This window comes from Ambystoma mexicanum, chromosome 9, assembly GCF_040938575.1.
Source record: "Ambystoma mexicanum isolate Mex_15411 chromosome 9, UKY_AmexF1_1, whole genome shotgun sequence".
In the NCBI taxonomy this organism is placed as follows: domain Eukaryota; kingdom Metazoa; phylum Chordata; class Amphibia; order Caudata; family Ambystomatidae; genus Ambystoma; species Ambystoma mexicanum.
In genome coordinates this window covers 1,466,651,677-1,466,673,540 of record NC_090931.1, presented here as the reverse complement: position 1 = coordinate 1,466,673,540, position 21,864 = coordinate 1,466,651,677, and the positions used below count along the sequence as shown (strand labels likewise).

The 21,864-nt window shown below is 47.5% G+C and overlaps 1 long non-coding RNA gene across 1 annotated transcript in view; it reads left to right on the top strand.

The window, feature by feature from the left end:
- Positions 1–8,324, top strand: part of LOC138489233 (uncharacterized) — a 72,034-nt gene extending 63,710 nt beyond the window's left edge. Inside the window, exon 3 of the long non-coding RNA XR_011274759.1 lies at positions 8,238–8,324. This is a non-coding gene — a long non-coding RNA (uncharacterized lncRNA). The remainder of the gene's footprint in view (positions 1–8,237) is intronic.
- Positions 8,325–21,864: the final 13,540 nt, after the last annotated feature.

Below are 21,864 nucleotides of genomic sequence, written 5' to 3'. Positions count from 1 at the left end.
TGCCTACTGCGGATCAGAGCAACATTTTCTCAGAGACGGCGTCAGTAGGGACAAGCGACCGAGGGTCTTCGAGCAATCTTCATCGTCCCTATGTCTCTCTGTCAGTGACCTCTTCCGAATCTAAGGAGGACTCCAGGCTGATGGTCATTCCAATACAACTCAACCTCGGAAACCATCAGGTGGAAACACTGGCTCTATTGGACTGTGGCGCAGCAGGGAACTTCGTCGACACCCTGTGGGCAGACAGGGTGGGTCTCCGTCGGATCCCCCGGGCAGAAGGTCAGAAGGTGGAAGGTGTGGACGGTCCGCCTTTGTCTTCAGGTCCCATCACCCATACCACTGAGGATCTCTCCTTGACGATCAACCAACATAAGGAAGTTTTGTGTTTTGATATCATCAGGGCTGCCCATTTCCCCATCATCTTGGGCATTACATGGCTCCGTCGACATAATCCTCTGATTAACTGGACCGAGAATCAGATTCGTTTCAGTTCCCCCTATTGCGCAACCAACTGTTTTTCACTGGAAGGTCGAGCTGATCTTCAGCCAGTCAAAGTGTTTCCCAACAACCATGTGGGTGTCCATGCTTTACCCAATTTCTGCTCTGGGTTTTCAGAGGTTTTTCAGGAATGCCTCCATGCCAGACTTCCACCCCATCGGCCAGAGGACTGCACCATCGATCTGGAGCCCAATGCCTTGGTTCCATTCAGACGGATGTTCGCTCTCACCCAAACCGAGAGACAAGTTCTTCGGAGATACTTGGATACCAACATGGAGAATGGTCTCATCCAACCTTCAAAGTCTCCAGCAGGAGCCCCTTCGTTTTTTATCAAGAAAAGAGATTCCGCCGACCTTAGACCCTGCATTGACTACAGGGGCCTAAATACAGTGACAGTCCGTGAACGGTATTGAGGCGGTGCAAGGTGCTCGAGTCTTTACCAAACTGGATCTTCGCAACGCATACCATCTGTTGCGGATTGCCAAGGGTGACGAATGGAAAACCGCATTTCGTACTCCTCTGGGCTTATTTGAGTATAAGGTTATGCCGTTCGGTTTGGTGAACGCCCCAGCGGTATTCCAGAGGTTCATGGACCGAATGTTCTCTGACATGCTTTCCATCTCTGTCATCATCTATTTAGATGATATCTTGGGTTTTTTCCCCTAACATGAGAGAACACATTGAACAAGTACAACGAGTTTTGGAGCGTCTTAAGGAAAACAATCTACTGGTCAAGGAGGAGAAGTGCAGATTCGCTGTACCTTCGGTACATTATCTGGGATATGTTCTGTCAGAAGGAGGGATCGCCATGGATCCTGACAAGGTGCACGTTATTCTTGACTGGCCGGCCCCGACCTCTGTCCGGGAGGTCCAGAGGTTCTTGGGTCTTTCGAATTACTACAGGAGATTCATTCCAAACTTTTCGGAGGTGGTGTTTCCCATCACCCGTCTACTCAAGAAGACGGCCTACCTTTCTCCTGGTCCACTGAGGCGGAAGGAAGTTTCTGTCACCTGAAAACCCTCTTCTGCTCTGCCCCGATTCTGCAGCATCCCAACCAAACTCTTCCATTTATTCTGGAGACGGACGCCTCTGCTATAGCTGTCGGAGCTGTGTTGCTTCAGTCCATCAACATGGTGGAGCATCCTGTCGCCTATCTCTCTAAGACGCTTTCTCCCAGCCAACTCAACTATTCGGTTCTGGAGAAGGAATTGTTGGCAATGAAGTTGGCTTGTGAGGAATGGAGGCACCTTCTCATGGGTGCCCGTCATCGGTTCCTCATTCGCACCGACCATAAGAACCTAAAGGCCTTACAGGACATGGAATGTTCGAACTCCAGGGAGGCTAGATGGGCCTACCTATTTTCGCAGTACGACTTCCAGATCACGTACATCCCTGGGTCTCTCAATCGTCTAGCTGACGCTTTGTCTCGCAAGGATTCTCACTTGGAAACGGTAGCTGTCAAGTCTGAACCATTGTTCCACAGAAATCGGATCCTAGCCACGGTGGGTTCTTTCCTTCAGGAAGTCAAGGCTGCTGTCGCACAAGAGGCTCCTCATATCTCTTTTTCCGCTGATTCCCCTTTTCAAATCAAGGACGGTTGGGTCTTCTACAAGAAGAGGTGGTATATCCCTGAAGGGTCGCTGCGCCGGAAAGTCCTAAAATGGTGTCACGACTCACGTCTAGGCGGACACAGAAGTGGAAATGGTACGTTGGAACTTATCTCGAGGTCGTTTCTTTGGCCCAACATCAGAAGAGACGTGTTCAACTACGTAAAGACCCGCCCGACTTGTGCCAGAGTCAAATATGCCTCGGGTAAGCCCCTAGGACTTCTCACCCAAGTGGAGATGCTGACTCGCCCGTGGGGACTCATCTCCACGGACTTCATAGTGGAGCTTCCTGAGTCTGAGTCATGCACATGTATCATGGTTACGGTGGACGCTTTATCCAAGTTAGCCCATTTCTCTCCTCTTCCGGGACTCCCTTCTGCCACCAAGATGGCAGAAACATTTGCCCGTGATATTTTCAAGCTTCATGGCCTCCCCGACAAGATAATATCCGATCGAGGAAGCCAGTACATTTCCAAATTCTGGACGGCTTTATGTACTCGATTGGGAGTGGAAAGGGCCCTTTCCTCTGGTTTTCACCCACAGACAAATGGCCAAACGGAACGACTCAACGCAACCCTGGAGCAGTACTTGCGATGCTTTATTTCCCAGCATCAAGATAATTGGGTTTCTCTACTCCCTACTGTGGAATTTGTTTACAACAATTCCAGGCACACTGCCACAGGCCTTTCCCCTTTCTTTTGTACCTACGATGTTCACCCGCGTTATTTAATGCCCGAGGTGCCCGGTTTCTCCAACTCTCCAACTGCTGAAGAGGTGCTAAGAAATATCAAGGAGGCCAGGGACAATGCATTGCTAAGTTTGGTGAATAGTAGTCAGCGGAATAAGATTGAAGCCGACAAACATCGCAGGGAAGCACCTTTATGGAAACCTGGGGACAAGGTGTGGTTGTCCACCAGATTCCTTCCCAGATGGACAAGACCTTCTAAACTGTCTCCACGTTTCTTGGGACCTTTCCCCATTCTCTCCAAGGTCAATCCTGTTGCCTATCGTCTACAACTCTCTCCATCTCTCAGACGCATACACCCTGTTTTTCACGCCTCTCTTCTTAAACCCTACTATTCAGATCCACATCGCCGGCCTCTCAACCGGAATCTTCCTGTCACTGCAGCCGACCAGGAAGAATACAAAGTTTCTGCCATTCGTGATTCTAGATTCCTTCGTGGTCGGTTGGAATACCTCCTGTCATGGAAGGGTTACCCGGTATCGGAGGATTCCTGGGAGCCAGCTTCCCAAGTACATGCCCCTCAGCTGTTGGCCAGGTTCCATCGCTTGCACCCGGGTAAGCCTGGGTGGTTGCACTCTAGGGGGGGTATACTGTCACTCGCAGTCGCAGCCATCGCCGTGACTGGCGATTTCTTCCGCGTTGGAATTTGAGGAGACGCAGAGGAAGGTTACTTTAGTCCCTTTTCTGTGTTCGCATCCGCCGCTCCAAGCGCGGGACGCAACACTGCGGTGAGTATTTAAACCCCCGCCTCCTGGCAGGTCGTTGCGTTGCAACCCCCTCTGTTGTTTACCTTTCGACTCTGGGTCCTTCGCTCTTCCTCTGCACCTCGCTTTGGAATTACTGAGGAGTTTTCCCCGTGGTTACTTTCTCCGGTGTTCCTGTTCCCGGAACACCGCACTTTTTGTTTTCCGTTTCTCTCCGCCGCCTTCCCTGGGCGGCGCTAAGATGTGCCTTTTTCTCCGGCGGTTGGGCTCTCTCTCTCTCTCTCTCTCTCTCTCTCTCTCTCTCTCGCTCTCTCACCCTTTTTCGTTCCCTTGCTCTTTGAGTCCAGACAGCGTGGGGTTTTCTCCCGTGCTTCCCCGCAGTGCTTTCTTGGAAGATTTACTACCTCCACCTCAGCCGTCAGCTGCTGCCTTCTCCGCCTGCTCTTCGGGCCTAGTGCTACCATTGGACTTGGACGTTTTGAGGGCCACTACCCTCAGTGTTGGAGATCCTTCGCTTCCTTCTTCATCTGTGAACAACTGGCCTTCTGAGACAAGTCTTGACACCTCTTATCATGGTTTTTTTTTCCCTTGCGGGTTTTTCCCTGTGTTTTCTGGCTTGATTCCGGAAAGGAGGTCACTGTGCCGCTGTTCTCACCCAGCGGCCACAATGGCTTCTCTCCGTGACAAGCCCACGCACCAGAAGAAGGAGAGAGACTACCTGGCACGTCGAGGCCTGCAAGATACCTTCGACTCGGAAAGCTCAGGTGAGGAGAGCGTGTGCACAGGGGGGACTCAGCCAAGGGTACCGTTCAAGTCACACAGGCCCCCAGTCCCAACAGTTCCGACATTAGCTTAGCCCCGGGTCTTTTTCAGACCTAGCAACACCCCTGTTATTGTCACATCTAGCCTGCCATGGTCATAAAGCATTTTTGAAGAAATGATAGTATTGTAGACAGGAGGTAGCATATCTTTTATCTTGGGTATTTCCTGTCTAAGGAGGGTAGGAAACTAGCACCTGATAGAATACAAGCGATTTCTAAAATGCCACAGCCAAAAACACAAAAACAAGTCAGAGCGCTTATACGCGCTGCCTCATATTGTAGGCAATGGATACCCAATTTCTCGCTTATTGTCAAACCAATGATGCACCTTATGACTAAAGATGTACAGGATCCAGTGCCAGGACTGATGAACATCAAGAGGCATTTGTTTTATGCTCCATTTCAGGACTTACACGGTTACTACTTTAAAAACTATAGTAGAGACTAAACAAACACCCTTTAATTCAGCACAAGCAGCAGAAATAATAGCTTTGACTTGTGCTTGTGAATTATCGGAAAACCTTTCTGTAAATATTTTTACTGACAGTCAGTACGCTTTCGGAACAGCACATCATTTTGGAAAACTATGGGCGGAAAGGGGATTCTTGACTTCACATGGAACTAAGATACAGCATGGTTCCGTAATATTATGACTGTTGTCATCTCTAACGCTACCAAAGAAACTAGCAATAGTTAAATGTGCTGCCCATTAGAAAATAGTGACTGAAATATATAAAGGAAATGATTTTGCTGACTCCATAGCTAAACAAACAGTGTTGGATTGTACCTCAGGATATATAATGTTGAGAATATGAGAAGGACTCAGAATTTAGGATGTATGGAGGAAACCTCTGTTAGCATTAAAGAGATACAAGCAATTGCCACTGAAGAGGAAATTAGGGGGTTGGAAAACAGCTTTGCTATACAGAAAGAAGAGGGGGGTTGGGTCACAAGGTCTAAAAACAGTGGATGTTACCCAACGCCTATGTTCTTCTGGTTGTGCATATGACCCACGGACCCGCCCACATACATGCTAAAGCTATTTGTAAACAATTGGAGAATGTTTGGTGTAATTAATTGATTACTGCAACAGCTGAGAATGTGGTTAGAAACACAGTATAATATGCCAAGGACATAATGTAGCCCGAGGGACTACGGTCTCTGCAGGACATTTTGATCCTCCTACATTGCCCTTTCAAGTTTTGCATTTTGACTTTATTGAATTAGAAAGATGTAATCATTTGAAATATGTGCTAGTGGTTATCTGTGCCTTTAGCAAATGGGTAAAGGTTTTTCCCTTGAAAGATAATACAGCCATCTCCACTGCGAAAGTCATGTTGAAAGAATATTTTTCAAGGTTTGGATTACACAGGGTAATCTGGTCTGACCACGGCCACCACTTTATTGCAGAAGTAATACGAAATGTGTGTAATGGCATGCAGATTAAAATGAAATTTCACACAGCTAACCATTCTCAAAGTGCCGGTTTAATTGAGCGCCACAATGGAATTTAAAAAAACAAAATAGCTTAAGTATGTGCGCACACAGGACTTAAATGGCCAGATGCTTTACCTTTAGCATTACTCTCTATGAGGACTACAGTTGCATCCAAATCAGGGCCATCCCCTTATGAAATTGCTATGGGCAGACTAGCTAATGTTTGGGGTGCTCTTAGACCACGATCATTGAAGGACATTGAGCACCCAATGCTTGTTGATTATTGTAACCAATTGACTGAACAATTACGTTCTATCCACCAGCAGGTGACGTATAGCTTGCCGGATAAACATTTGCGAGAAGGACATCGGGTAAAACCTGGTGACCTGATGATGGTCAAAAACTTTAAAAGGAGCACTGCACTGGAACCACGTTGGCTAGGACCATACCAATTGTTGTTGGCCACCCAAACTGCAGTTCGGGTAGAATGGAAAAAGCATTGGATCCACACTGCTCACATCAAATTGGTTCCTTTGCCCTCACCCTCTGATGGAAATCATCCTTCTTCATATGAAATGAAGTATTCTTGCACCCCTGCGAGTCTGTCAAAATCCGATATAAAGTCTTCAATACAGACACCCACTTTGTTGGAGGATCACGCTATCCCAAAAGTAGCTAGATACAATTTACGACCCAGGAAGGAATAGGATTGTCCACCATAAATCTACAAAGTACAGATCTGGTACTGGTGCCAGTCTGTGTCCACTGGAAGCCAATAAGTGCAAGTTTGATACTGGGGTCAACCTTGCACCTACGAGGTATCAATGTGTCCTGAACCCTATGCACACCAGGAGGTAATGAGGTATCCAAGGACTGTAAAACTACATTATGGAGTTGCATCCACTTGGTGATCAAATTCAAATGAAAAACAATGAAGTGACTTTACCTTCTTGCTCACAAAAACTATGGACAATGGAAGATCGAATAGTAATAGTGACATTCTGTAAGATTTTAGTGGTGGTACTTTCTGCCTTTTTCTGGTTCCTTGAACATGATTCTGTGCATCCTTTAAAGACACTTCGTCCCAATGACAATGAAGCCACTACCGAGTTCCCTTTTACCCCTCATTTCTTAACCCATACTCATCATCCCTTAGATGTGTTTCAAAGATATGTTTACCAAAATAATTCATATGTAGAGGTCTTGGAAAAAGTCCAAAAAGCTATTAATAGAACAAATTGTTGGCTTTGTTCACATGTTCCACAGAGTGGAGATGGTGTAAAGGATTGGGGATGGAAATTACTGTCTATATTGTTAGTGGTGGTTGGCTTAATGTTAGGTTGCTGTTGTTGTTTTCAGTGCAGTCCTGTATGTTGTTTCTTTATATCTCAGAGTTGTGTTAAATTAGTAAAAAGAATTAAGCCCCTCCCCAAGGATAGTCATAGAATTAATACTATGATGATGGAAGAAATACAAATTCAAAATGTAATGGACATAGATATTCAAAGACTAACTGATTTGGGTGAAAAGGACTAAGTTTATGCTAAAAGGAGGGTTTGTTAGAATATGATAATAATATGCATCTTTCTTAGCCCTAAGCTAATCCCTTTTTACGATCAAAATCCTGTTCTCTTAGTAATGTTCAAAAAGGGGTCGCATTTGTCAGTCATTCAGTAAAAACAAAATGGAAATGTGTTCGTGGATTTTCTGTCAGTCATTACAAGAAAAGACTGGGTCCATGTAGAGGGCATGTTTTAACCGGCTGGCCTTCACTGATAAACTTAGGTTAAACAACATTAAGGACAGGTCCTCCCATTCAGCGAAGTAAGAAAATCTGTTCCAATGTGGTTCCATTCTCTTAACTAAATGCTATGTAAAGACTGTGACTGCACTAAGCAGCGGTTAGTTACACACTGAGTCATAGGTTTCAGCCCTTCCACTTTTGTTAAACGCACGAAAGGTATCTTTTAAAGGTTGTGCAAATAGGGTGAGCATTGTTGGAACGAAGGGCAGGTGGATTCTGTTTTTAAGACCTGAAACATAAGTCACCGTCCGTGAACTGGGGAATAAAGTAGATGGTTAAGCTATAAGCAAAGCTGAGATCTGGACATAGCAAATACACTCTGTTGAAAATGCAATTTGTCATCCCCTCTTGCATTTAGGCATATTGTGTATGCAGTTTAACCATATTTATGTTATTATCTTTTGCAAATGAATAACAAATGACCTATGTTGATGCAGGCACCGTTTTTTGTATAAATAGTGCCACAGTGAACCATTCAGGCACTTCACTTCTCCACTCTCCATGAAATACTGGTCGTGGATGAACCTGAAGTCTGCTCGATTGTATCACATTCGCCAAAGAAATCTTTCCTTACAATTTTGAAACTCTGTCTCAGATGCTCTACTTTGTTTGAATTATAGCACTTAGAAGTCGCAACGCCTCTCCGATATGATGCCTGGAGTGGCAGAAAGAAGCATAGCTCTGAATTCTACACGGCTCAACATCCAGAGGAGACTTTCCATTCTCATAATACAAAGGGAAATGCCGAAAGAAGGCAAACTCATGCTTACAGCCACAGAAGAACAAGTTACTTACCCATGGTTTCGACTGGATGTTCCTTCCACGTATTCCTCATCTTATGATATCTCCATATCCAAGTTTTAGCAGCTCCAGAAAAATAAATCCAGCATGGGGCGCTGCACGTCAATGCCTGCCGACTAGATGTCCATCGAGGGACTCCGTTTCGGTGTCAATGTCATCGATGGTATACAGTGCGTGCAGCGACCGTTGGCTTTAGTTCAACTTTTATGTGTATTGGTTTATCCTACTCCCGACAGCTACTCACCCTGAAAGAGTGTAAGCTGCAATGACATGGAAATTCTACTGCGGGGTAGGTTGGCAGGGGCAATGTGGAATACGTGGGAGGAACGTTACAATGGATTGTGTCCTCCCACGTATTTCTCATCTTATGATAGGCTCGCAAAGCAGTATTAAGTTTAAAGGAATTTTTAGTGCAGTGCACTGAAGTGCATGTTTCAGCTGCTTCCTACACTTTCATTTTAAAACAAAACCAATCTGGAACCTTTTTTAAAAAAGAAAAAAAAAAGGTATAGGAACGGTAAAACTTAATTTAAAAAAGCAGTGAAGCACCGTTTCCAACCGCTCCCACCCACTTCAGCCACTGCCTATTGGTCTATGGGTACAGAATGCCTTCCCAAAAACACCTTCCCGGCCTGAGGAAGAGTCCAGACTATAATGCTTGGTCAAAGTGTGGACTGAGGACCATGTTGCAGTCACACAAATATCCTTATTTGGTACTCCCCTCTGTAAGGCAGTAGCCATGCCCCTGGTCAAATGTGCTCTGAGAGCCTCAGAAGGATCTTTTCCAGATAATCTGTAGCATTCCAAGATTCCTAGGATGATCCACCTAGATAAAGTTTGTTTTGAGATCGCCATACCCAACTTATGTATGGCCTGTGTAACCAACAAAAAGTTGATCGCCTTATCTTAATTTAGAAATTCTGAAAATGTAGAAACTAAGTGCACGTCATGGATCAAGCCTGTGGAGCCTCTCCCTTTTGCAGGATGAGGTGGGGGATAGAAAGAAGGTAGAATTATGTTTTAAGTTAAATGAAACTCACACACAATTTTTGGTAGGAAGGTAGGTTTAACCTTGAAGACCACTGTATCGTTAAAGAAAACTGTGTAAGGAGGCTTGCAGGACAAGGCCTGAAGTTCACTCACTCTACGGGCTGATGTAAGAGCCGACTAAAAGGATGGTCTTTAAGGTTAATAATCTTAAAGGACAGGAGTGGATAGACTTGAATGGAGCACACATTAGGAATTTCAGAACTAGGTTGAGATCCCAAACCGGGACTTGAAAAGGGACCGGAGGAAAAACATGTGTCAAACCTTTCAAAAACTATATAACCAGTGGAATTTGAAGAAAGATACCTCTTCAGAGGTGTGCTTGAAAATAGATAGCGCTGCCAAATACCCTTTAATTGTACCAACCTGTAGTCCCAGATTGGCCAGGTGTAACAAGAATGATAATACCATAGGTGTACTGCATGTAAAAGGGTCCACATTTTTATCCTTGCACAAGCTGCAGAATATGTTCCAATGGCAGCGGTATAAGGATTTCGTTGCTGGCCTTCTGGCCGAAAGCAAAATCTCCATTATGTCATCTTGGAGGTTCCAATCCTTATATCTCAACCTCTCAGAAACTATGCATGAAGGTTGACCACTGGATAGAGAATCTTACCCTCCCTCTCGCGAGAGAAGGTCCTGTTTGTTGAAGACGTATTGGAGGGCAGATGGTCATGTCCAGAATGTCCGGGGATAAAACCATTGAGGAGATTTACAGAATCAGTCTTCTATTGAGTGACCAACCAGTGGCAAGAATTAGAAATGATAGGAGAGTCCAAGATGACTTTATGGACCATGGATACTTCCAAGGTCAGTAAAATGCATATGTAAAGTGTCCCAAAATTCATTCTAGATATAGTGGTGTTTACTTTGCTATTGAGATAAACTTAGGACAAACCTGTGTTTTTGTGAAATTTATAGTAGGACACAGAGAATTGAATCACATCAGCACCTGAAGAAGGGGTCAAGATAACCCTGAAACGCGTAGTGGAGGAACATCTAGTGATTGTGATTGTGGGGGGAAAATAAAATCCCTTTTCCTCAAATCTGTATAGAAAACGAGAAATTTAGAGAATTTATCTGAATTATCTGTGGATGATACTGTTTTTTGTTAAGAACTTGTTTGCCTTCTGATTTGGCGAAGATTTTGATGTGAGAAGTTCTATAAACTTGTATAAACTTGTATAATGAAATCTATAATTCAGGTTATTAAGTACATTGTATGAGTTATGAATACAAATTTTCTTTAAAAGATACTTATGAATTGTGTTTTTCTTTGTTGCTGTTTGAGATTTTGATTTAAATGAAGTAACATTTCTTTGATCAGCACTGAATATTTTAGAAGAGATTTCTTCTCGAGTAGAGTGACCAGGTACATGTCTCATTGGTTTCTTGAGGCATACATTTTATCCGAAGGTCCGGGTACCACATCCTCCTGGTCCAATCCAGAGCAATTAGTATAATGGATTTCCTGAACTTTCTCAACCTCCTGATCACGTGAGGAAATGCGTACAGGAATGGAAACTCCCAGTCCATTACGAACGCGTCTCCTAGAGCTCCTCTTGGGAGAAATTCCCTGGAGCAGTACAATTCACACTTCCGGTTGACACTGGTCGCGAACAGATCCACTTGGGGGGTTCCCCAAAGGGTGAAGATCTCTTGAAGGACTTCACAAGCAAGTTCCCACTCATGGGAGACTGTGCTCTGCCTGCTCAGAGTGTCCGCCAATGTATTCTTCCTTGAAAGTACACTGCAGTCTAGTGTTCCATTCCAACATGGCCGCCATTATGTTTATACCGGCTTCAGTGTGGCTGATCGGTGCGTTGCAACCCTTGCATTTTGCTAGTTAAGATGCTCTGTAGTATTCGTTCCTCTCAGCCCGCTTTGGCTTCCCTTCCAGCTTTGTGTCTCTGCTCGTGGACCACAGAGCTCTCTCTCCCTCTTTCCCTCACTCTGCGTGGCCTCGGCGGCGGTCTGCTGCTTTTCTCGATCAGCGTGGTGCCTCCCTCTACCCTAGGCTGCTCCCGCTTCTGCTGGCAGCACTCTTCTTTTCATTCTACCTCCCATGGGCTGCCTTGCTTCAGTTCCTCCTCTTGTGCTCTTTCTACGGTCTCCGACCGCTCCCGTTACCTCTTGCTTGCCTGCACCTCTCACATTGCCTTTGCTTTCTTGTTTGGGGCATTCTTGTACTTGGAGTCCAGATTCTCTCTCTCCATTGCATTCTATGGGACTTGCTCACGCCCTGTGTTCATGCCCTGTGGATTTCTCGACCTGTCCATTGCTGGATTGATTTGGTGCCCAGTCTCCCGTGGATTCTAAGGACTCTCCACCCTCAACCAGGACTTACCTGTACCAATCAAGAACACCAGGGTTTTCTGCCTGATGGCTTTTCTCTGGGTGTAAAGGACCGGTAGGGGGTGTCTGTACTTCTGCTCTCTATATGGTAGAGAGGCACAGAAGACCCCAGCCAAGATTCTCTATTACGGTAGCAATGGACGAGCAATCAAGGCCTAGCTTCTCAGGAGGTGATGCAGGCTGGTTCTTAAGTACAGTGTAGTCCCCAAGCCCCCACAAAGGAATGTCCACACACTGTATTGGTTAGAACACAGTCTTTATATAATCAATATTCAAGGTTATGTACACTTATCATAATAACTCACTTTGTACTTAGGAAAATCAACAATGGCAAATATATACAATTCTAAAGTGGTACCACCCTTTGTATTAGATCTCATTAAAGTGCATCAACAATACTGTAACAATGTCACACAGATCAATAGAGTGAAACCAACAATAGAGAGAGGAGAGAAAATAAGATGGTTGAGCAATAGGCACAATACTGGCCCCTACCACTAGACACAGTTCTGTGTGGAGATCCCCCCACCTGGGAAACCTGTAAAATAAAGATATAGCACAAGCCCAGTCCATATATTGTTCTGCAAGTCCTATTCCCTCCTATAATGTTTTTACCCCCCCAATGTACCTGGTGGAGTCGAGTTCTTCGAAGAGGCGTCGACAGATCCTTCTTGAGCGACCCCCTTTCAAGCGGGAGTCACGGATCGTCGAGAGGCGTCGAGAAGCGTCGAGGAACTCGGTGTTCGGCGACGGGGAATCGACGGCCCTTCTTGAATGCCTTCCCTTTCAAGCGGGAGACACGGGGCGTCGAACGTCCGTCGACAAACAGGGTAGAACGGCATCGATGAGGCGGCAGCTTCGTCCGAGCGGTGCTCGTCGGCGTCGGAGCGTCGGCGTCCTGCAAGGCAGAGGCGTGCGGGGCACCTCGGTGACAATAGTTCTGGACTGCAAAGATTGTGGAGACGGAGGCCCAGCAAGGGCGTCGAGTCGTTCGAGTCTTTGTGGTCTTCGGGTGGCGGGAAACCCACCGGCAGGTTTCTCCTCAGCGCGTTGGTCGTTCTCGACTTTCTCTGGCAGGATAAAGCGGTCGAAGGTGCGGTTGAGGGAGTCCTTCGATTGGAATGTTCTTAGGCAAAGGAGCGGACGGCTCCGGTCGTTGGCGGCACGGCGTCAAGTGGTTCCCACGGCTGGGCAACACAACTTCGACGGGCCTCCAGCGGTTACACAAACCTGCGAACCCTGGTCGACGGCAATGGACTTCGACGGCGGCGATGTCCGGGTGCTTCACTTCGATCTCCTCGGCGGTCCCGTCTCGGGTCGGCAGCCTTTCGAGGGTCTGTCTTCCAGGGCGCTTCGGCGAAGATGGAGCGGTGCTCGATGGTCCCTCGGAGCACGGGAAGAGGGCGCCTTACCAGGTCCTCTCTCGGGTCAATCTTCGACGATTTCGGCAGCCTTCGGATCGGTCGAAGCAAATGCAACAGCAAGTCTTCTTCTTCCAGCTGGACGTCGAGGATCAGCAGTTCCAGTTACTCTTAGAGTGGAGACTCAGCTCCAGAACGCTTCTGAACGCTTCTGAACCTTTCTGAACCAATTACCAGTGGTGAGAGGTCCCCAGATATACTATTCTGTCTCTCATCCACACTGCTGGCACACACTCAGCAGCCAATCATACAGAAGGGCATTCATGCAGTCAGTCAGCCAATCAGGCACACAGTGCATTCAGGCCACACTCCTCCCTTTCAGACACTCACAACAAGGAATGTGGATTGGGACAAGTACCCAGCCATTCAACACTACACACTGCATTCAGGCCAGTTTCAGGCAGGGCTGTCTCAGTCTTTGTCTCTCATGCCAGAAACCAGACAACCACAACAAGGAGTGTATATTGGTCACACACTCCATTCACCCAGGGCCCACCCACAGGAGGTACCCACAACATACAGTCACTGGGAAGGCTCCAGTCAGTCTAGCTGGGCCTTCACAACAACACCATATATGGAACTTCCACCCAACAGCCAGTCAGGGAGATGGGACAGAGTCAGGGCTTCCCAGGACTTTGGGAAACAAGGTAACAGGCAATAGAAAGCAAGAGGCCACAGGGGCCATCTTGTTTCCTATCAGGAATCAACTGATCCCAATGGCAGGGCTTGGGTATCCCAAAATGGAGGACACCCAGAGCACCTGTCAAATTCAGCATGGAGCTGCCACCAGCCCATACCCTGCTCTGTGGACCACCCACAGGTGCCCAAAAACATACACTAGGGGCACAGGGTTGTACCCCTACCCATGGGTGCCATAAGGGTATCCCATGGGTCTGTTCACCAAACCAAAAGAGAGAGCTGCACTGCCAGGAGTCCCACATGGACTCCTGGGCAGAAAACATGACAGAACACACGATAAAAAGCAGTAAAGGACAAGGATTCAGAGGCCCTGTCCCTCTGATGCATTTCCAGCATCACAGTCGCCCCCCCCAGACTGAGGTGGAGGGTGTCTAATCTCCCACGGGATAGACACCCTCATCCAGACGGTCAACATACCTTCTGGAAAGGCCATCTGCATTCTCGTGACTCTTCCCTGGTCTGTGCTCTATGGTGAAGTCTAGCCCTTGCAGGCTAATGGACCACCTGAGCAATTTCGGATTCTCACCCTTCATTTGCATAAGCCACTTCAGGGGCTTATGATCTGTTTGGACCTTGAAGGTAGACCCCGTAAGGTAGGGCCTAAAACGCCTAAGGCTCCAAACTAGGCTAAAACACTCCTTTTCAACAGTAGCCCACCTAAGTTCTCTACCCTTGAGTTGTCTACTGATGAATATGATAGGATGTTCTCTCCCTTTGTCATCTAACTGGGACAAGACAGCTCCAATTCCGGTGTCGCAGGCATCCGTCTGGACGATAAAGGGTCGGCTGTAGTCAGGCGCACACAACACAGGTGCCCTACACAGACTTTCTTTCAAGCCATCAAAGGCCCTCTGACAGTCTTCGGTCAAATTAACCTTCCTAGGTTGTTTGGGTGAAGTTAGAGCTGTCAGGGGTGCAGCTATGGTTCCATAGTCTGCCATGAAATTGCGATAGTACCCAGTGAGGCCCAAAACGGCTCTCACCTGGGTTTGAGTAGTGGGAGTCTCCCAGTTCTGTACATCCTGTACTTTACTGGAGAGAGGTTGGATTTGACCCCCTCCTACCTCATGACCAAGATAGGTAACTTTCCCCTGAGCTATCTGGCACTTGGTGGCCTTGATAGTGAGGTTAGCCCTTTTCAAGGCCTGCAACACCTTATCCAGATGTGTCAAATGCTCTTCCCAGGTGGAACTGTAGACGGCAATGTCGTCTAAGTAAGCCACACAAAAGGCTTCCAGCCCACTGAGCGCATGGTTGACCAATCTCTGGAAGGTGGCAGGGGCATTCTTCAACCCAAAAGGCATGACCCTAAACTGGTAGAGTCCCTCAGGTGTTGAGAAGGCCGTCTTTTCCTTGGCATGGTCCGTCAGAGCTATTTGCCAATAGCCTGAGGTAAGGTCAAAGGTGCTCACAAATTTGGCAGCACCTATGGTGTCCACGAGCTCATCAGCCCTGGGCAATGGGTGCGGGTCAGTTTTGGTGACGGCATTGACTCCTCGGTAGTCCACACAGAACCTCCAATCCTTGGTACCCGCCTGGGAACTTGCCTTGGGGACAAGGACCACTGGACTGGACCAGGGACTGGTTGAGGGTTCAATAACACCCAGATCCAACATCTTGGCGACCTCAGCCTGGATGTGGTTCTTGACCGTATCTGACATACGGTAGCACCTGCTTTTGACAGGCACACTGTCACCAGTGTCAATTTCATGCCTACACCACGGTGTAAGGCCTGGCGTCAGTGAAAACAGAGAGGCATACTGTTGGAGTAAAGCCCTGCAGGCCCTCTGTTGCTCTGTTGTCAAATCCGGAGAGAGATGTACTCCCTCCACTGAGCCATCCTGAGGGTTGCTATGCAGCAAATCAGGAAGGGGCTCACTCTCATCCTCTTCTTGCCCTGAAGCTAGCAAGAGACATGAGACTTCTGCTCGCCGGTGGAAAGGCTTGAGCCTGTTGACATGGAATATCTGAGGGGCTACCCCAGAGGCTCCCATGTCAACCAGATAATTGACTTCGCCCATCTTGGAGATGATCCTGAAGGGTCCAGTCCACTTGTCTGCCAGAGCTCTAGGCTTGGTAGGCTCCATCACAAGGATTTCCTGTCCCGGAGTCCAATCCACTTGCGAGGCTTTAAGGTCATGCCAGTACTTATTCAATTCCTGGCTGGCCTTGAGATTTGCTGTTGCCTGACCCATCATCTGTGTCATCCTCCGTCTGAGGCCTAACACATAGTCCCCCACTTGCTTGGCGGGACCTGGAGGGGTGGCTTCCAAGCCTTCTCTGATCAAGGCGAGGGGCCCCCTCACGGGATGTCCAAAGAGTAACTCAAAGGGGCTGAAACCAACACCATCTTGAGGTACCTCTCTGTAAGCAAACAGCAGGCATGGCAGGAGGAGATCCCATTTCCTCCTTAGGGGTTCTTCCAAAGCCCCTAGCATGCCCTTGAGAGTTTTATTAAATCTCTCAAACAGACCATTGGTCTGGGGGTGGTAAGAGGTGGAGAACTTGTAGGTTACCCCGCACTCTTTCGACATGGTTTTCATGTAACTAGACATGAAGTTGGATCCTCTGTCAGAGACAACCTCCTTGGGGAATCCAACACGGGTGAAAATGCCCAGGAGAGCCCTGGCAACCACCTTGGCAGTAACAGTCCGAAGGGGTATTGCCTCAGGGTACCTGGTGGCATGATCTACCAAGACCAGGATGAACCGATGTCCACCTGAAGTGGGAGGGTCAAGGGGACCGACGATGTCGATGCCCACCCTCTCAAATGGTGTGCCAACCACTGGCAATGGCTGTAGTGGGGCAATGACACTACCTCCAGTCTTGCCAGACAACTGACAAGTTGGGCAGGTCCTGCAGTGGGACTCCACCTCTACTCCCATCCGTGGCCAGTAGAAATGGGCAGAGAGCCTCTGCTTAGTCTTCTTGGTCCCAAGATGACCAGCCAAGGGCACCTCATGCGCCAACTGCAGTAGGAAGGGCCTGTAAACCTGGGGTACCACCAACCTATTGAGGGCACTAGGTTCAGGCTTAGTGGGCTCACTAACAAGGAGCTCACCCTCCCAATAAATCCGGAAATTCCTAGGCACCTCTCCTTGTGCCTGGGCCAGGGCCTGTTTCCTCAGTCCCTCGAGAGAGTGGCACTCTCTCTGTCCCTTACAGAAGTCTGCCCGGGAGGGTCCTGTAACGCTCACCTGGTTCCCACGGAGGCGCGGTGTCGAAGGCGCAGAACTCTGAAGATGGACAGGAAGGGCCCCTCTATTCTGGCTTCCCTGGCTCGTTGGATACCCTCCTTAGGGTTTGGAAGGATGAGCTCTCCATCCTGCTTCTGATGCAGGGGCGCGTTTAAACCCAGTTACTTCACTGGATTGAGGATTGATGGGAGTTCAGGTAAGCTTGACTGTTCAGGTAAGGCGCTGTAAAAGTTCTGTTCAAAAGTTCAAGCTTAATAATAATGTTTGTTGTCTAATTGCAGCAAGCGCTAATGCTTATGTCTTTTTCCCCTTAGGGGCCGGGGTTCGGAGTGCCGGAGATATGGCGCCGACCCGAAGTGAAACAGTTCTGGATGAGCGCTCAGGTAATGTCTTTGCATTCGCTCATTCAATGTCTTTGTCTTTTTTCCCCATAGGGGCCGGGGTCCGGAGATGCCAGGAAGCGGCAGGACCCGAAATGCAGTGGGAATAATCCAACAGGTAAGACTTAAAAGGAAACTGAGCTTTCCTTATTCCTTTTCTCCCTCTCACCTTTGTTCTTGTCTTTTTTCCTCTAGGCGCCGGGGCATAGCTGAATCCGGAAGATCGCTGCTGAAGATGGAAGCGCCTTGCAAAGGTGAGTAAAATGCAGCGCTGCAGCGATCGAAACGAAATGCCTTTAAAATGATGTCTTCCTTTTCAGGGCCGTTGGAGAAATGACTCCGGGATGCAGATTTAGCAGGTAAGGGCTTTTCTTCACCTATTCTCTTCCTTTCTCCCCTTGCAGGTGTTCCAGGGTGCTGGCAGGCGTGGCTGAAGTCAGGATGCAGGAGCTGACACGGTGAGCGTCCAGCTGCTAGGTGCAGAACAACGCGAAGCATGTGTGGCTGTTCGGGTGGGGTTTAAATAGCCTTGGAAGAAGTTCCTGGTATGTATCCTTCCACCAATCAGGTATGTATCCTTCCCCGACCACACCCGGGTGGTGAAGTAGTCCTACAGGTTAAGTAGTCCCATTCAGGCCTCAAGAGGGCCTGGATGAAGCAGCAAGGTCTGCATCAGGTAAGTGTGCACCCAAGCACTTAAACACATATCCTCTTCTATGAGCCTGGTGCCTAAGGCGCCAGGACTGGGGTCCGCTATGAGCCTGGCGCCGAAGGCGCCAGGACTGAGTCCAAAGGGCCCCGACTTGGGCCCGCTGAGACTTCCCTGGGGAAAATGATGTCTGCCTCTGGGGTTGCTGGGCCCGGCCTGGCTCCTTAGAGGTAGGCATCATGACAGTACCCCCCCTCAAGGCCCCTCCCAAGGTCTTTTCCTCCGGGGGTTTTGGTTTGTGCGGGAATCTTCGATGGAATCTTTGAATTAATCGTGGTGCGTGAACATAGTTACTGGGTTCCCAAGATCTTTCCTGAGGTCCATATCCTTTCCAATCAACAAGATAGAAGAGTTTCGACTTAACTATCTTGGAATCTAAAATGTCTTTCACTTCGAATTCTAATTCTCCATCAATTTGGATAGAGCCTGGGGGCTCAGACAGTCTGGTTCCAGGTTGTACTGGTTTTAGAAGAGATGCGTGAAAAACGGGATGAATCCGCATGTTTGATGGTAAATCGAGTTTAAAGGCCACTGGGTTGATAATAGCTTTGATGGGGTAAGGCCCAATGAATCTGGGATTAAAAGTTCGCTGACCCTTGAGGGGTAGATGTTTAGTTGCTAGCCATACCTGATCTCCTACTTGGTAAGGAGGAGTTTTACTTCGGTGCAAATCAGCGTTTTCTTTATACTTTTTCTTGGCTTGCTGTAAGTGGGTTGTAGCTTCTTTGAAGGCTTGGGTTATTGTGGAATGTAGGTGATTTACTGCAGGCATCTCCAGGGTCAGAGGTGGATCTAGGTCAGAGGTCCGAGGATGGTGACCATACAGGGTATAAAAAGGAGTCTGTCCTGTTCCAGAATGCACTGAATTGTTGTATGCATATTCTGCAATCCAAAGGATGTCCTTCCAATTCAACTCGGATTGGTGTAACATGCACCGCAGATATTGCTCGAGAGTCTGATTGGTTCTCTCGGTTTGTCCGTCGGTCTGGGGGTGGTGGCTGGTGGATAACCGCACGTCTATTTGTGCTAGTTGGCAACATTTCTTCCAAAAGTGGGAGATAAATTGACTTCCACGGTCTGAGACTAATATGGAAGGGAAACCATGTAACCGCACTATATTTTTCATAAATTCCTTGGCCAAGGTGGAAGCTGACGGCAATCCTTTTAAAGGGATGAAATGGGCCATTTTGGAGAATAGATCCACTATTACGAGAATCGTGTTGTAACCACCACAAGGAGGCAGGTCAGTTATAAAGTCCATTGACAAGGTGTGCCAAGGTGCTGGTGGAATGTCCAAAGGTTGAAGTAGGCCGGCTGGCCTTTTCTTTTGACTCTTATTTTGGGCACAGATTCCACAAGACAACACAAATGACTTTATGTCTTTTCTCCAAGAAGGCCACCAGAAGTGGCGTTTGATCTTTTCTTCTGTTTTCGCAATACCGGGGTGTCCTTCCATTAATGATTCATGATGACGGGTAATGACAAGTTCCTGCAATTCTTTACTTGGCAGAAATAACCGCTCTTGGAAGTAGGGTAAATCATCCTTAACGGTGTAGTGAGGACCCTTTTGACTCCATTCCAGTAAGGCAGAAGAGTCAAAAAGCTGTTTTACTTGAGCTTGGATGTCCTCAATGGTTTGCAATGAAGTCAAGCCCAGAATTCTTTGTTCCGGTATGATTGGCACAGGTTCTAAACTCGAATTGGGTTCTTCCATGCCTATCCGGGATAAGGCATCTGCCTTACCATTCTTGCAGCCAGGGCGATAGGTAATTACAAAATCAAATTCCGCAAAGAATAAAGCCCATCGGAGTTGTCGCGAAGATTGAGCTTTGGCCGTCTTTAAATACTGCAAATTTCTGTGGTCCGTAATTACGGTGATGGTGTGTCTTGCACCGAGAAGATAGTGACGCCAAGCCTTGAAAGCTGATTTAATAGCCAGTAGTTCTTTGTCGGTAATTGCGTAATTGAGTTCAGGTGGAGAGAATTTACTGGACCAAAAGGCTACAGGGTGTAGTTGGTTAGTTTCTGGGTCTCTTTGCGACAGGACAGCTCCCATGGCCGAACTGGATGCATCGGTTTCCACGATGTAAGGGAGATCTGGGCGCGGGTGCTTCAATACAGGTGCAGAGGTGAATTTGGTTTTCAGGTCCTGAAAGGCTTGTTCAGCCTCAAGAGTCCATTCAAAGCGTTTGTTTTTCTTTAGGAGAGCTGTGATGGGTTGAACAGTTCGAGAAAATTCCGGGATGAACCTTCGATAGAAATTGGCAAAGCCAAGCATGCTTTGCACTCCCTTCACAGAGCTAGGAGATGGCCATTTGAGAATGGCGTCCACTTTCCGCGAGTCCATTCGGATTCCTTGAGGTGTCAGGATGAATCCGAGAAACTCCACTTCTGTGGTATGAAAAACGCATTTTTCGAGCTTGGCAAATAATTTGTGCTGGCGCAATTTCTCAAGAACTGCCCTAACATGGTTTCTGTGATCAGATTCTGAGGAGGAATACACCAGGATGTCGTCAATATAAACGATGACACAAACATCGATAAGTTCCCGAAGAACATCATTCATGAAGTACTGAAAGGCGGCAGGTGCGTTACACAAACCGAAGGGCATTACTTGATATTCGAAGAGCCCAAATTTGGTGCGGAATGCAGTCTTCCACTCGTCGCCCTCTTTTATACGTACCAGGTGGTAAGCTCCTCGAAGATCTAGCTTGGTGTACACACGAGCATCTTTTACTTGGTCGATAAGCTCAGGTATCAGGGGCAAAGGGTAACGATTCTTAATCGTTATCTGATTTAGGGCGCGGTAGTCAATACAGGCTCTAAGGTCTCCTTCCTTTTTAGGTACGAAGAACAAAGCGGAAGAGACTGGTGACTTTGATGGGCAAATGAAACCATTGGCCAGGTATTGATCCAAATACTGGCGCAAATGCAGGTTCTCAGGTTCAGTAAGAGCATAAATCCTACTACAAGGTAGTTGTGCATTCGGTACCAAGTCGATTTGGCAATCGTAAGATCGATGGGGAGGTAAGGTGTTAGCCTGCTCTTTCTGAAAAACGTCTTGGAATTCTTGGTATTCAGATGGTAGCTGTACAGGGGTGGAAGTTACAGAGGCTAGACCCATAGCTGGATTCCTTGGGTAACAGGTTGGTTCACAATCAGGAAAAGTTATCTTCTTTGCTCGCCAGTCTATTCTCGGATTATGTGTTTCTAACCAAGGGATTCCAAGAAGTACTTGAAATTGTGGGGCCTTGATCACATCAAACACGATTGCTTCCCGATGTCCGTCCTGACCCACCAGAGTGATTTCAACTGTGGAATGCGTTACAGGCCCTGAGGCTATTTCGGTTCCATCAACTGTAGTAATTACATCTTGGGTTACTTTCGGGCGGAGAGGAAGCTTAATCCTGGAAGCCAATTCACGGTCTATGTAATTTCCAATAGCTCCACTGTCTATGTATGCTTTTATAGCATGCAACTGCTGAGGCTGTTTTGGGTTCACAAGCACCATTGGCATGACAAAATGCGAGGTCAAAGAGTTTGTTTTCAAGCTCGGCAAGCGGACCCCTACGCTTGTCGGGCTAGGTCGTTTCCCGAACCAGGTGTCAATAACTCGTTATCAGTGGCTCCAACCACCT